A 14847-nucleotide genomic window follows, 5' to 3' on the forward strand; every position below is an offset into this window, starting at 1 on the left:
GCATTTCACTGTGTGTTTCGATGTACGTGTGACTAATAAAGATTAAGATATCTCTCACCTGTTTGTAAATGTTCAGTGGATTTTCAGTAATTTGTAGTTTCGTTGGTTCTGTACATCTGTAGTTTCTTTGTCTGTAAACCTGGGATGTCACAGCAACATAAATCAAGACTATCCTTGTTGTCTCACAGGCTGCTCTTATCAAGGAAGACTCCGTTATCTATCCAGTTTGAACTAGTTTTCAGTATAAAAAGGACCTCTTCTTACCGTTAGTCACAGTTAGTTCTTTGTTAGAATGAGTGAGAGTGAGTTAGTTACAGTTAGAGTTGGTGTTATTTGCTCGCAGTTCTTTACTGCTATTTCTTTGTTATGAACATCTTTTAAAATGGCTGTGATCACAAGATTTACGCCTCATTCTTGACTTCCGAAGATCCTTCTGGACAACGTCATCTCCAGATGCAACAGAGGGGGTGGCCTGAAGGATTTAAAAATCTGCGAAGCAATGAGCTGGAAAATGTCAAGGACAGTGGAAGTAGACAAAACAAATGTCTGTGTTCTCGTCATGTGGCCATTCTGTGAGACTCTTCTTGTGACCACCATTTTGTGAGCTGGTTTTCTGAACTAACCCTTGCTGGATTAAGGTAATTGAGAGTGGACATAACGAAGGTCCCTGCGATAATCTGCTAAATCAGAGATCATTTCCAAATAAGAAGTTACTTGTGGGATGTTCTTTGATAAGGTAGAAGAATCAACACAGGCTGATAAGAAGAACAGTCTGTGTCTGTGAACTGAAATTACCTGAGCCCAGTGTCTGACTTGAGCTGGATGTAACTGCTTTGAGATGTCCTGATTCAGGGAAAAGCAAAGGAATGACATCAGAGGCACATGGTTATTTAGGAGAAGTGCAATGAGGTAATGCTACCTTCGCCTTGGCCAGGGCCAATGAATAGTTGACACAGGCTGGCCCGATAAATCAGAACCAACAACACTGAAGTATAGCTGTGCAGAACTGATAAGGAAAAAGCATAAGAATGAAGGATTTTCAGAGGCAGAGCAGCAAGGAATCCGGAGACTAACTATTCGCAAGGAAGACCCCTGTGCCTGGGGAAAGGAGACGAAGGATCAATCATTTGGCCAAAGGCAGATCCCCAATTTCGGTGTTGGAGGTGAGAGCAGTAGTTTGGGTGAGTACTGGTACAAAACGAACAATAGCATTCAGGAACTGTTGATATAATTTACATGGATATTTGCATCAATACAATAAAGTGCGAGGTTTGAATTAATTAGGGTTTGTGTGGTTATTCACCCAACCTAAGTCAGTTTGACCAGGTCAACAGAGGTTGGTGACCAGTGGTGTGCCGCAGGGATGGGCACTGGGTCCACTGTTGCTTGTCATCTGCTTGAACGATTTGGATGACAATGTTGTGAATGTGGTTAGTAAGTTTGTGGATGCCACAAAAAGTGGTGGTGTAGTGGACAGTGAGGAGGGTTCTCTACGTTTACAAGGAGATCGAGACCAACTTGCAAAGTAGGCCAGAGAATGGCAAATGGAACTTAACTTGGACAAGTGTGAGGTGTCGCACTTTGATGAGTTAAACCAGGGCAGGACGTACACAGTAAATGCTAGGACCCTGGAAAGTGTTGTCGAACAGAGGGACCTAAGGGTATAGGCACATGGTTCCCTGAAAGTGGATACACAGGTGGACAGGGTGGCGAAGAAGACATTTGGCACTCTGGTCTTCATTGGTCAGGGAATTGAGTACAAGAGTTGGGGCATCGTGTTACAGCTGTGCAAGACGCTGGTGAGACCGCACTTGGAGTACTGTGTGCAGTTGTGGTCACCTGGGTAGCGGAAGGATGTCGTGCAGAAAACACTCAAGAGGATGTTACTGGGACTGGAAGGAGGGCTTGAGCTATACAGAGAGGCTGCATAGGCTGGTGACCTTCTTTATAAAATCATGAGGGTCACGATAAGGTAACATGCCACAGCCTTTTCTCCAGGATAGGAGAGTCCAAAACTAAAGGGTATAGGTTCAAAGTGAGAGGGGAAAGATTTATAAGGGACCTGAGGGGCAACTTTTTCACACAGAGGGTGGTGGGTATATGGAATGAGTTGCCAGAGGAAGTGGTAGAGGCGGGTATAATTACTACGTTTAAAACACATTTAAACAGGTACATGGATAGGAAAGGTTTAGAGGGATATTGGTATTGGTTTATTCTTTCTTTCTTTTTCAATCTTTTTATTAGTTTTCAAATTAATACAGATTGATATATAGCATCAATAGTTATACATGTAATAAAGAGATCAGGATAACAATCATAGCATAATCATAAAGAACAATAAAATATAAAAAAAATCTGTAGATCCAATGATCTCTTTTACTATATTCATTTACTATAATATAAAATAGAGGAAAAAAGATTTATTATATAAATTTAAAAGAAAACCCAAATCAATAAAAAAAATTATAAACGATATAAACTAAACAAAAAAAAACTTTTTAAAAGAAAAACAAACAACAAAAAAAAAACTGGGGCTAAAATTTCTTAGTAGAAACAGAGCAATGTTATGTCGTCAAGTCCGTTCCTCCAAGTTGGAAGATTATTGAAAGGGGATCTACATCATGTGAAAATATTGAATACATGGACTCCAAATATCTTCAAATTTAAGCGAAGGATCAACAGTACCACTCCTAATTTTTTCCAAGTTTAAACATGATATAGTTTGAGAAAACCATTGAAAAGTAGTCGGGGGTATTGGATCCTTCCATTTAAACAAAATGGATCGTTTGGCCACTAATGTAACAAAAGCAATCATACGGTTAAGGTATAGGTTTATTATTGTCACTTGTACCGAGGTACAGTGAAAAACCTGTCCTGCATACCGATCGTACAGGTCAATTCATTACACAGTGCAGTTACATTGAGTTAGTACAGAGTGCATTGATGTAGTACAGGTAAAAACAATAACAGTACAGAGTAAAGTGTCACAGCTACAGAGGAAGTGCAGTGCAGGTAGACAATAAGGTGCAAGGTCTGCGGGGAAATGGGACTAAACTCTTGGTCAGCATGGACAAGTTGGGCCAAAGGGCCTGTTTTGCATGCCGTGTAGCTTTATGACTTCTCACTCTATTGCTGAAAATGATAATTGGTGATTTAGTCCTGATTTCACCCTTGATGAACGCTCCTGTAGATTCTGACGTCTTCTCATTAAGTGGATTGAATTAGTCTTGCTGCCAGACATCCATTTCCCCACTGCGGCCACTACTGCGAGCTTTGGGGGATGTTTAAGGTGGTTCACTAAAGGTGGTCTCCTGTTCTTCTTGCCTTCTCTAGTTTCTGTGCCAGTTTTGAAACTGAACTTCAAGCAGGACTAATTTTTGAGATAAGATATCTTTATCTGTCACATGTACATTGAGACGCACAGTGAAATGCATCTTTTGTGTAGAATGTTCTGGGGGCAGCCCACAAGTGTCGCCACGCTTCCAGTGCCAACATAGCATGCCCACAACTTCCTAACCCGTACGTCTTTGGAATTCATGTCCGGTTCTGGCCGCCTCATTTTAGGAAAAATGTAAATTGTGTTTGGTTTATTATTACTGTCACATGTACGAGGTACAGTGAGGTACAGTGTTTTGCATACTGTCCATACAGATCATTTCATTACAACAGTGCATTGAGGTAGTACAAGGGAAAACAATAACAGAATGTTACAGTTACAGAGAAAGTGCAGTGCAGGTAGATAGTAAGGGATATCTTACTAATGAGATAGACTGTGAGGTCAAGTGTCCATCCTTATCGTACAAGGGGAATGTTCAATAGTCTTACAACAGCAGAATAGAAGTTTTCTTGAGCCTGGTGGTACGTGCTTTCAGGCTTTTGTGTCTTCTGCCCGATGGAAGGGTAGAGAAGAGAAAATGTCTTGGGTGTGTGGGGCCTTTGATTATGTTGGCTGCTTTACCGAAGCAGCAAGAAGTGTAGACAGAGTTCATGGAGGGGAGGCTGGTTTCTGTGATGTGCTGAGCAGTGTCCACAATTCTCTGCAGTTTCTTGCGTCCTCAGGCAGTGCATTTGCCGTACCAAGCTGTGATGCATCCAAATAGGATGCTTTCTATGGTGCATCGTTAAAATTGGTGAGGGTCAAAGGGGACATGCCAAATTTCTTTAGCCTCCTGAGGAAGTAGAGGCACTGGTGGGCTTTCTTGGCTGTGGCACCTATGTGGTTAGACCAGGACAGGCTATTAGTGATGTTCACTCCTTGGAACTTGAAGATCTCAACCTTCTCAACGTCAGCACCGTTGTTGTAATCTGCAGATGTGAAGGTCTTACGGGGAGGGAGCAGAGGAGATTAACTGGAATCGTTCTGGGAATGAGGGATTTCCTCTCCAAGGTTCAACTGGAGGATGTTGTTCTCCTGGGAGAAAAGATGGTTGGTGGAGATTTGAAGGTGGTGGACTAGATCACTGAAGTAGAGCATTGGGGCTGCTGATTGGGGCGTGTGCATTTCTGCTGCTGCTTATGGTGCACAGTGGCTCACGTATAGCCAGGTTTGAGCTGCCAGATTTGTTCTGAGTGTCTCCTGCAAGGTGGGTTTGTAGTACTGTGCAGTATGATGGAGGATATCCTCAGTGCAGAGACAGAACTTGTCTCTGCAAGGACTGCACAGTGGTCACTTCTACTGATGATTTCATGCACAGACGCAACTGGTAATTGGTTTATTATTGTGACATGTACCGAGATACAGTGAAAAGCTTTTGTTTTGCATGCTGTCCAGACAGATCATTCCAATCATAAATACATGGAGGTAGTACAAAAGGGAAAACAATAACAGAATGTAGTGTTACAGTTACAGAGACAGTGCAGTGCAGGCAGACAAATAAAGTGCAAGGGCCACGACGAGGTAGATTGTAATAGTATAACAGAAGGATAGAAGCTGTCCTTGAGCCTGGTGGGATGAGTTCTCAACCTTTGTATCTCCTGATCGATGGGAGGAGGACAAGAGAGAATGTCTGAGGTGGGAGGGATCCTTGGTTATGTTGGCTGCTTTACCGAGGCAGCGAGAAGTGTAGACAGAGTCCATGGAGGGGATGCTGGTTTTCATGATAGTCTGGGCTGTGTTCACAACTCTCTGCAATTTCTTGTGGTCTAGCGCAGAACAGTTGCCATGATGCATCTGGATAGGATGCTTTCTACAGCACATCTGTCAAAATTGGTGAGAGTCATCAGTGACATGCCGAACCTCCTCAGCCTTCTGAGGAAGTAGAGGCACTGGTGTGCTTTCTTTGTCATAGCATCCATGTGCTGCTTGGAAATTGGTTAGGACAAGTTCAGGTGACTTTATCCCTCTTGTATAGTCACTCACCACCTGCCACGGACCCAGACTGACAGCTGTGTCTCTGGCGTTCAGCCAAGTCCATCTATGGTGGTGCTACCAAACCACTCTTGGCGAAGGGCGTTGAGACTCCCCAAGTTAAAACAGGAACACTCAGCAAGCCGGGCAGCATCTGGGGAGAGAGAAGCAGAGCTAACTTCTCAGGCGGAAGACCCTTTATCGGACTGGGAAAGAGAGAAAACACATCAGTTTTAAGTTCAGAGAAGACGGGTGACATGGTAAGGATGACAGTGGAAAGAACGAGAGAATGAGTAGCAAGCAGGAAAGAACAAAGTGGAGCTGAGTGCAGATAGAACAAGTAAAGAAACATAGGGGCAGTTGGGGGGAAATCGTTGAATCCGGCATTGAGTCCAGAAGGTAGTAATGTGGTTAATTGAACAATGCTTTTTAACAATTGGGTTGCCTGAACTTTGCTGGAAATGTTAATGTTTGAAAACATTAACATTTCAGACCAAACCAGTTCCTAAATTTCCCAAACCAGAAGCTTCGGATGAACCATGAGATTTCGCAGTCTGCTGAGGGCTAGGTCTGTGGCGTTCAAGACCAGTGATCCAGAAGCCTGCAAAAAGTTCAGGTACGGACCTACGGAAGCCATTGTGAGAGCAAAATGGCAATTCCATGTGAAGCTAGAGAGACAATTGGATGCACGACAGCTGTGGCAGGGTTTGCATGCCATTACTTTCCATAAGGCGAAACCTAACAGCATAAATGGCAGTGATGTTTCACTCCCTGATGAGCTCAACACCTTTTATGCATGCTTTGAAAGGGAGAATAATAATACACCTATGCGAATCCCCACAGCATCTGGCAACTCTTCGATCTCTGTCTCCGAGGCTGACATCAGAACATCCTTCAAGAGGGTGAACCCTCGCAAGGCGTCAGGCCCTGATGGTGTACCTGGCAGGGTACTGAAAATCTGTGCTGACCAACTGGCTGGAGTGTTCAAGGACTTCTTCACCTCTCACTGCTACAGTCTGAGGTTTCCCATATGCTTCAAAAAGGGCAGCAATCATACCGGTGCCCAAGAAGAGCAGGGTAAGCTGCCTCAATGACTTATGCCTGGTAGCACTCACACCTACTGTGATGAAGTGCTTTGAGAGGTTGGTCATGGTTAGACTTAACTCCTGCCTGAGCAAGGACCTTGGACCCACTGCAATCTGCCTACCGGCACAACAGGTCTACAGCAGACCACAATCTCACTGGCTTCTCCACTCGGCTTTAGAGCACCTAAACAACAACAAAACATAACGTCAGGCTGCTGTTTATCCATTACAGCTTGGCGTTCAACACCATTATCCCCTCAGTTCTAATCAACAAACTTCAAAACCATGGCCTCTGTACGTCCCTCTGCAACTGGATCCTTGACTTCCTCATTGGGAGACTGCAATCAGTGCGGATCGGTAGTAAACATCTCCTCCTCGCTGACAGTCAACACAGGCGCTCCTCAAGGATGCGTGCTTAGCCCACTGCCCTACTCCCTCTAGGCTCATGACTGTGTGGCTAGACGCAGCTCAAACGCTATCCATAAATTCGGCCGGATGACACCACTGTTGTTGGCAGAATCTCAGATGGGCGATGAGGAGGCGTACAGGAGTGAGATAGATCGGCTGGTTGAGTGGCGTCGCAACAACAACCTCGCACTCAACGTCAGCAAGACCAAGGAATTGATTGTGGACTTCAGGAAGGGAAGTCAGGAGAACACACCACCAGTCCTCATTGAGGGGTCAGCGGTGGAAAGGGTGAGCAGCTTCAAGTTCCTGGGCGTCAACATCTCAGAGGATTGATCCTGGGCCCAACACATTGATGCAATCATGAAGAAGGCACGCCAGCGGCTCTACTTCATGAGGAGTTTGAGGAGATTCGGTACGTCACCAAAGACTCTTGCAAATTTCTACAGATGTACAGTGGAGAGCATTCTGACTGGTTGCATCACCACCTGGTATAGAGGCTCCGATGTGCAGGATCGAAAAGGCTGCAGAGGGTTGTAGACTCAGCCAGCTCCATCACGGGCACAACCCTCCCCACCATCGAGGAAATCTTCAAAAGGAGATGCCTCAAGAAGGTGGCATCCATCACTAAGGACACTCACCATCTGGAACAGGCCCTCTTCTCATTACTACCATCGGGGAGGAGGTACAGGAGCCTGAAGACCCACACTCAGCATTTTAGGAACAGCTTCTTCCCCTCCGCCATCAGATTTCTGAACGGTCCATGAACCCATGAACACTACCTCGTTATTCCTCTTTTGTACTATTTATTTATTTTTTGGTAACATAGTAATTTTTACGTCTCGCACTGTAATGCTGCCGCCAAACAACAAATTTCACGACATATGCCAGTGATAATAAACCTGATTCTGATTCTTTATATCAGCTAAATAGCATCATAGAGTCATACAGCAAGGAAACAGGCCCTTCAGCCCAACTTGTCCATGCCGACCAAGCTGCCCCACTGGAGCTAGTCCATTGCCTGTGTTTGGCCCACATCCCTCTAAACCTTTCCTATCCGTGTACGTGTCCAAATGCTTTGTAAATGTGTAATTGTACCTGGTTCTACCACTTCCCCTGGCAGCTCGTTCCATATACCCACCACCCTCTGTGCGAAAAAGTTGCCCCTCAGGTCCCCTTTAAATCTTCTCCCTCGCACTTTGAACCTATGCCCTCTAGTTTTGGACTCTCCTACCCTGGAGAAAAGACTGTGATTATTCAACTTATCTATGTCCCTCACGATTTTATAAACCTCTATAAGTTCACCCCTCAGGCTCCTTCACTCAAGGGAAAACAGTCCCAGCCTATCCAGCCTCTCCTTATAATTCAAACCTTCCAGATCCAGTAACATCCTCGAAGTTGTTTTGTGCATCCTTTCCAGTTCAATCACGTCCTTCCTATAGCCGGGCGACCAGAACTGCGCACAATACTCCAAGTGCGGTCTCACCAACGTTTTGTACAGCTGTAACGTGAAGTCCAACTCTTGTACTCAGTGCCCTAACTGATGAAGGCAAGTGTGAAAGCACAGATTAGGTTACGGTAAATTTATTATTTCTGTGGATAATTTTTTGTGTTTTAAAATATTTAAATCAGAACTGTTTTTTTCAATGTCTGATCGCCAGAGGTGTTTTTAACATCAGAGGTGTTTAACATATGACATCGTTGCAATCACTGAGTCGTGGCTTCATGATGGATGTGATTGGGAACTGAATGTCAAGGGGTATACAGTATATAGGAAGGATAGGAGGGTAGGCAGAGGGGGAGGTGGCCATGATGGTTAGTAGCGATATAAAATCAATAGAAAGGAAGGACATTGGTCAGAGGAGGGGAATCCTTATGGGTGGAGCTGAGAAATAGCAAGGGTAAAAGAACAATAATAGCAGTCATATATAGGCCCCCCGAACAGCAGTCAGGAAGTGGAACCATAAGTTGCAGATTGAGATAGAAAAAGCATGTCAGTGTGACAATGTGAAGATAATTATGGGGGATTTTAACATGAAGGTGGACTGGAAATGCAGCAAGGCGGTAGTACTCAGGAGAGTGAGTTTGTGGAATGTCTAAGGGATGTTTTTCTGGAGCAACTTATTGAGGAGCCCACCAGGGGATCGCTGTTTTGGATTGGGTGCTGTGTAGTGAACCCGAGGTGATTAGGGAACTAAAGGTAAAGGAACCACTGGGAAACAAGTGATCACAATATGATTGAGTTTAGTTTCAAGTTTGAGAAGGAGAAGCTGATAACTGGTGTATCGATATTTCAGTGGAATAAGGGAAATTACAAAGGTATGAGAGATGAGTTGGCCCAAATTGATTGGAGGAGTAAGTTAGCTGGAGGGACGGCAGAGGAAAAATGGAAGAAATTTCTACAGGAAATAAGGACAATGCAGGACAGATATATTCCAAGAAAAAAGAAGGTTTTGAATGGAAAAAAGGCACAGATGTGGATAACGAGGGAGGTGAAGGATAAAATAAAAGCAAAAGGGGCGGCGTACAAAGTAGCAAAAATTAGTGGGAAAACAGAAGATTGGAACGATTTTAAAAATCTGCAGAGAGAAACTAAGAAGGTCATTAGGAAAGCAAAGATGAGTTACGAAAGGAAGCTGGCGGACAACATTCGGAAGGATTCTAAGAGTTTTTTTAAATACATAAGGAATAAAAGAGAGACACGGGTTGACATAGGACCAATTGATAACGGTGCAGGAGGTATTATAATGGATGATAGTGAGATGGCAAGGGAATTGAATGAATATTTTGCATCGGTCTTCACCGTGGAGGACATAAGCAATGTGCCCGTTAGTCAGGAGTCTCACGAATTGGAGCTGAGTTCAATTGAGATTAATAGGGAGAAGGTGCTTGGAAAACTAAAGGGGCTTAAGGCTGATAAGTCTCCCGGACTGGATGAGGTGCATCCCCGGGTTCTGAAGGAGGTGGCTGTGGAGATAGCGGAGGCGTTGGCGATTATTTTTCAGGAATCGATAGATTCTGGCATGGTTCCGGAGGACTGGAGGGTAGCGAATGTAGTTCCGTTGTATAAGAAAGGTGGGAGGCAGCACAAAGGCAATTACAGACCTATTAGTCTGACGTCAGTGGTGGGAAAATTATTGGAGTCTATCCTCAAGGAGGAGGTTACCGAATACCTAGAGGCGCAAGGCAAGATAGGACCTAGTCAACATGGTTTTGTGAAGGGGAGGTCCTGTCTGACCAACCTATTGGAGTTTTTTGAAGAAATCACAGGTAGGGTGGATAAGGGAGAGGCGGTAGATGTTGTGTATTTAGACTTTCAAAAGGCCTTCGATAAGGTGCCTCACAAGAGACTGATTAATAAGATGAGAGGTCATGGAATTATGGGCAGGGTAGCAAAATGGGTGGAGAATTGGCTGGTTGGCAGGAAGCAAAGGGTGGAAATAAAAGGATCTCGTTCTGGTTGGTTACCGGTTACTAGTGGTGTGCCGCAAGGGTCGGTGTTGGGGCCTCTCCTTTTTACCTTGTACATCAATGATTTGGATGATGGAATAAATGGTTGTGTGGCTAAGTTTGCGGATGACACCAAGATAAGTGGAGGAGTAGGGAGCATAGAGGAAATAGAAAGAATGCAGAGGGACCTAGACAGTTTAGGAGAATGGGCAAGGAAATGGCAGATGAGATTCAATGTTGAGAAATGTGCAGTTGTACACTTTGGAAGTAGAAATAAGCGGGTAGATTATTATCTAGAAGGAGAGAAGATTGATAGTGCGGTAGTACAAAGGGACTTGGGGGTACTCATACAAGATACCTTAAAAGTTAACCACCAGGTTGGATCGGTGGTTAAGAAAGCGAATGCTATGTTGGCATTCATCTCGAGAGGTATAGTGTATAAAAGTAAGGAAGTGTTGATGAGGCTCTACGGGGCGCTAGTGAGGCCTCATTTGGAATACTGTGCGCAGTTTTGGGCCCCGCATCTTAGGAAGGATGTGCAGACGTTGGAGAGGGTTCAGAGGAGATTTACGAGAATGATTCCAGGAATGAAAGGGCTTAAGTATGATGAGCGTTTGTCGGCTCTTGGACTGTACTCGCTGGAGTACAGAAGGATGAGAGGGGACCTCGTAGCGACATTTAAAATGTTGACAGGTAAGGATAGAGTAGATGTGGCTAGGCTGTTTCCCTTGGTGGGCGTGTCCAGGACCAGAGGGCACAATCTTAGAATTAGAGGGTACAGTTTCAAGACAGAGATGAGGAGAAGTTTCTTTACCCAGAGGGTGGTGAAATTGTGGAACTCCTTGCCACGCACAGCAGTGGAGGCCAGATCAGTGGGGGTATTCAAGGAGGAGATAGACAGATATCTAAATAGTCAGGGTATCAAGGGATATGGGAATAAGGCTGGCAAATGGGATTAGAATAGTTTTTTTTTCTCTCTCTTTTTTTCCCACCCCATTTCTTTTTCCCTTTTCCTTGGAGCAGACTCGATGGGCCGAATGGCCTGCTTCTGCTCCCTTATCTTGTGATCTTGTGATCTTGTGATCTTTGGTACCGGCGGGCTACCAATGGGTCATCAGTGTGGGCTGGGGGTGGGGCTTGGGGATCAGCGGGCTGAGGATGGGTTGTCAGTCACGGATGGCTCCCTCCCATTGGCCAGCCACGGGAACTGGGTCCCGAGCTTGTCCAGAACAGCAGAGCTGCAGGAGGATGGAGAGCTGGAGGACGGGTGTGGGGAGGGGAATGGTGGGCGGGGTGGGGGGGTGTGGGGGGAGCTGGAGCTATGGGAGATGAGAGGAAGGAGTTGGGAGGGAGGAGGGAGGTACAGGTTTATTATTGTCACTTGCACCGAGGTACAGTGAAAAACTTGTCTTACAAACCGATCGTACAGGTCAATCCATTACACAGTGCAGTTACATTGAGTTAGTACAGAGTGCATTGATGTACAGGTAAAAACAATAACAGTACAGAGTAAAGTGTCACAGCTACAGAGAAAGTGCAGTGCAATAAGGTGCAAGGTCACAACAAGGTAGATCGTGAGGTCAGAGTCCATCTCATTGTATAAGGGAACCGTTCAATAGTCTTATCACAGTGGGGTAGAAGCTGTCCTTAAGTCTGGTGGTACGTGCCCTCAGGCTCCTGTATCTTCTACCCGATGGAAGAGGAGAGAAGAGAGAATGACCCGGGTGGGTGGGGTCTTTGATTATGCTGGCTGCTTCACCAAGACAACGAGAGGTAAAGACAGAGCCCAAGGAGGGGAGGCTGGTGTCCGTGATGCGCAGGGCTGTGTCCACAACTCTCTGCAGTTTCTTGCAGTCCTGGGCAGAGCAGTTGCCATAGTGGAAGGGGGAAGTGAGGGGGTGGGGGAGGAGGTGGGGAGTGGGAGGGTGGGGGAGGCGGGGGTGGGAGGGTGGGGGTGGTGGGGAGTGGGAGGGTGGGGGAGGAGGTGGGGAGTGGGAGGGTGGGGGAGGTGGAGGTGGGGAGTGGGAGGGTGGGGGAGGCGGGGGTGGGAGGGTGGGGGTGGTGGGAGTGGGAGGGTGGGGGAGGAGGTGGGGAGTGGGAGGGTGGAGAGGTGGATGGTGGGGAGTGGGAGGGGTGGGGGAGGCTGGGGGTGGGAGGGTGGGGTGGTGGGGGAGTGGGAGGGTGGGGGAGGGCACGGTGGGGAGTGGGAGGGGTGGGGGAGCGCGGGGGTGGGAGGGGTGGGGGAGGTGGGGAGTGGGAGGGTGGGGGAGGCGGGGGTGGTGGGGAGTGGGAGGGTGGGGGGAGGAGGTGGGGAGTGGGAGGGTGGGGTGGTGGGGAAGTGGGGATGGGTGGGTGTGGGGAGGCGGGGGTGGGAAGGGGAGGGTGGGGGAGGCGGGGTGGGGAGTGGGTGGGTGGGGGTGTGGAGGTGGGATGGTGGGAGGAGGAGGGGAGTGGGAGGGTGGGGGAGGTGGGGGGGGTGGGGAGGAGGATGGGAGTGGGGTGGGTGAGTGAGGAAGTGGGCGTGGGGGGAGGAGGAGGGGAGTGGGAGTGGGGGATGTGGGAGGGTGGGGGAGGGAGGAGGGGAGTGGGAGGGTGGGGGTGGTGGGAGTGGGAGGGTGGGGGGAGGAGGAGGGGAGTGGGAGGGTGGGGGAGGCGGGGGGTGGAGGGTGGGGGTGGTGGGGAGTGGGAGGGTGGGGAGGAGGAGGGGAGTGGGAGGGTCAGGAAAGTGGAGGTAGGGAAGAGAAGGGACGAACGGAAGGGGAGTGGTAGAGGGGTGAGGGGAAACAGGACGCAGGAGGGGCAGGTGATGGTAAGGAAAAGGGAGAGTGGGAGGGGGGCGAGGAGGGGCTGAGGGGAGACAAGGAGGGGGTTTGCATAGAAAGTGAAGAGGTGGGGGGAAGGGGACAAGGAGAGATGGAGGGAGAAAAGTGATGTGGGGGCGTGGGCCTTGTGGAAGGAGCGGGGGGGGGGGGGTATTTGGGGTGAGGTGGTGAAGAGCGAGGCGTCCAGGGGTGCAATTAGCTCCTCATTGCTTTTCCACTGTCCCATTTTGGTAAAAAAAAATCTTTCACTCATTTCCAACCTTGCATATCTTTGCAGCAAGACACTTTGCAAGTAAATTAAATTTAATGCACAAGCTGTTTTGAAAACACATTGATTAATTTAAACCGTTAGCCAGGGTCACTCTACATTGACAGGATGACACAAACAGTGGAACCTTGTGTCAACTGCTTCCAAACCCAGCCCCAGGAAACGGTGTATTGGATTTCACAGCAGCAAGGATGGGCAGTGAGTGCAGGGGGTGATCAGGCAAAGAATCAGCACCCCATCACATCCCACATTATCATAGTAAAAAATGTACATGTTGTGAGTTTATCGGTAGGTGCATATTTGGTTTGCACACAAGATATTACTGCAAAAAAAAACTCAATCAGAGACAAGTCCATGGTGGTTCAAGAGGCAGAACATTTCAGACCACCCTTGTACTGCCATGGACTTGTGTCTAGTTGTGTTCTTTTTGTACCAATGTCTTGTTTTGCACAATCTTTTTTTTCTTCACTGTAATAATTCATGCATAACTTAAGTATAATTCATGTTCTGTGTGTTGTCTGTACCTAGGTGCCTGTGATGCTGCTACAAGCAAGCCTTTCATTGTACCTGTGCCTCACCGTACTTGTGCACATGACAATAAACTCGACTTGACTTGACTTGACACATTTTCCCAGAGCATTGAGATTGCTTCCAAACGCAGTCAACTTTAAATTCCTCCACGTACCTGTGGGATTGTGGAGATGAAAGTCTTTTAGACCTGCAATCACTAAAGCCATCTCTGTGCTAGCGAATTACTAAATGAAAAATAAAAACGTTGCCTTGATGCATAACCTCGATACATCTCCATCTACTCTACAAGCTATTAGTATTGGTATTAGCTTATTATTGTCACTTGTTCCGAGGTACAGTGAAAAACTTGTCTTGCATACCGATTGCACAGGTCGATAAGATAAGATAAGATTGGTCGCATGTACAGTGGCATGCAAAAGTTTGGGCACCCCTGGTCAAAATTTCTGTTACTGTGAATAGCTAAGCGAGTAAAACATGACCTGATTTCCAAAAGGCATAAAGTTAAAGATGACGCATTTCTCTAATATTTTAAGCAAGATTACTTTTTTATTTCCATCTTTTATAGTTTCAAAATAACAGAAAAGGAAAAGGGCCTGAAGCAAAAGTTGGGGCACCCTGCATGGTCAGTACTTAGTAACACCCACTTTGGCAAGTATCACAGCTTGTAAACACTTTCTGTAGCCAGCTAAGAGTCTTTCAATTCTTGTTTGGGGGATTTTCGCCCATTCTTCCTTGCAAAAGGCTTCTAGTTCTGTGAGATTCTTGGGCCGTCTTGCATGCACTGCTCTTTTGAGGTCTATCCACAGATTTTTGATGATGTTTAGGTCGGGGGACTGTGAAGGCCATGGCAAAACCTTCAGTTTGTGCCTCTTGAGGTAGTCCATTGTGGATTTTGAGGTGTGTTTAGGATCGTTATCCTGTTGTAGAAGCCATCCTCTT

General features: G+C 46.6%; 1 protein-coding gene across 1 annotated transcript in view; it reads left to right on the plus strand.

Moving 5' to 3' along the window:
• The first annotated feature begins 909 nt into the window (after window positions 1-909).
• mapk8ip1b (mitogen-activated protein kinase 8 interacting protein 1b) overlaps window positions 910-14847 on the plus strand; it is a 198029-nt gene continuing 184091 nt past the window's right edge. The window contains exon 1 of the mRNA XM_052028808.1: window positions 910-1181. The gene's annotated coding sequence lies outside the window, so the exon portion shown is untranslated. The remainder of the gene's footprint in view (window positions 1182-14847) is intronic.

Source organism: Pristis pectinata, chromosome 14, assembly GCF_009764475.1.
Source record: "Pristis pectinata isolate sPriPec2 chromosome 14, sPriPec2.1.pri, whole genome shotgun sequence".
Lineage (NCBI taxonomy): Eukaryota > Metazoa > Chordata > Chondrichthyes > Rhinopristiformes > Pristidae > Pristis > Pristis pectinata.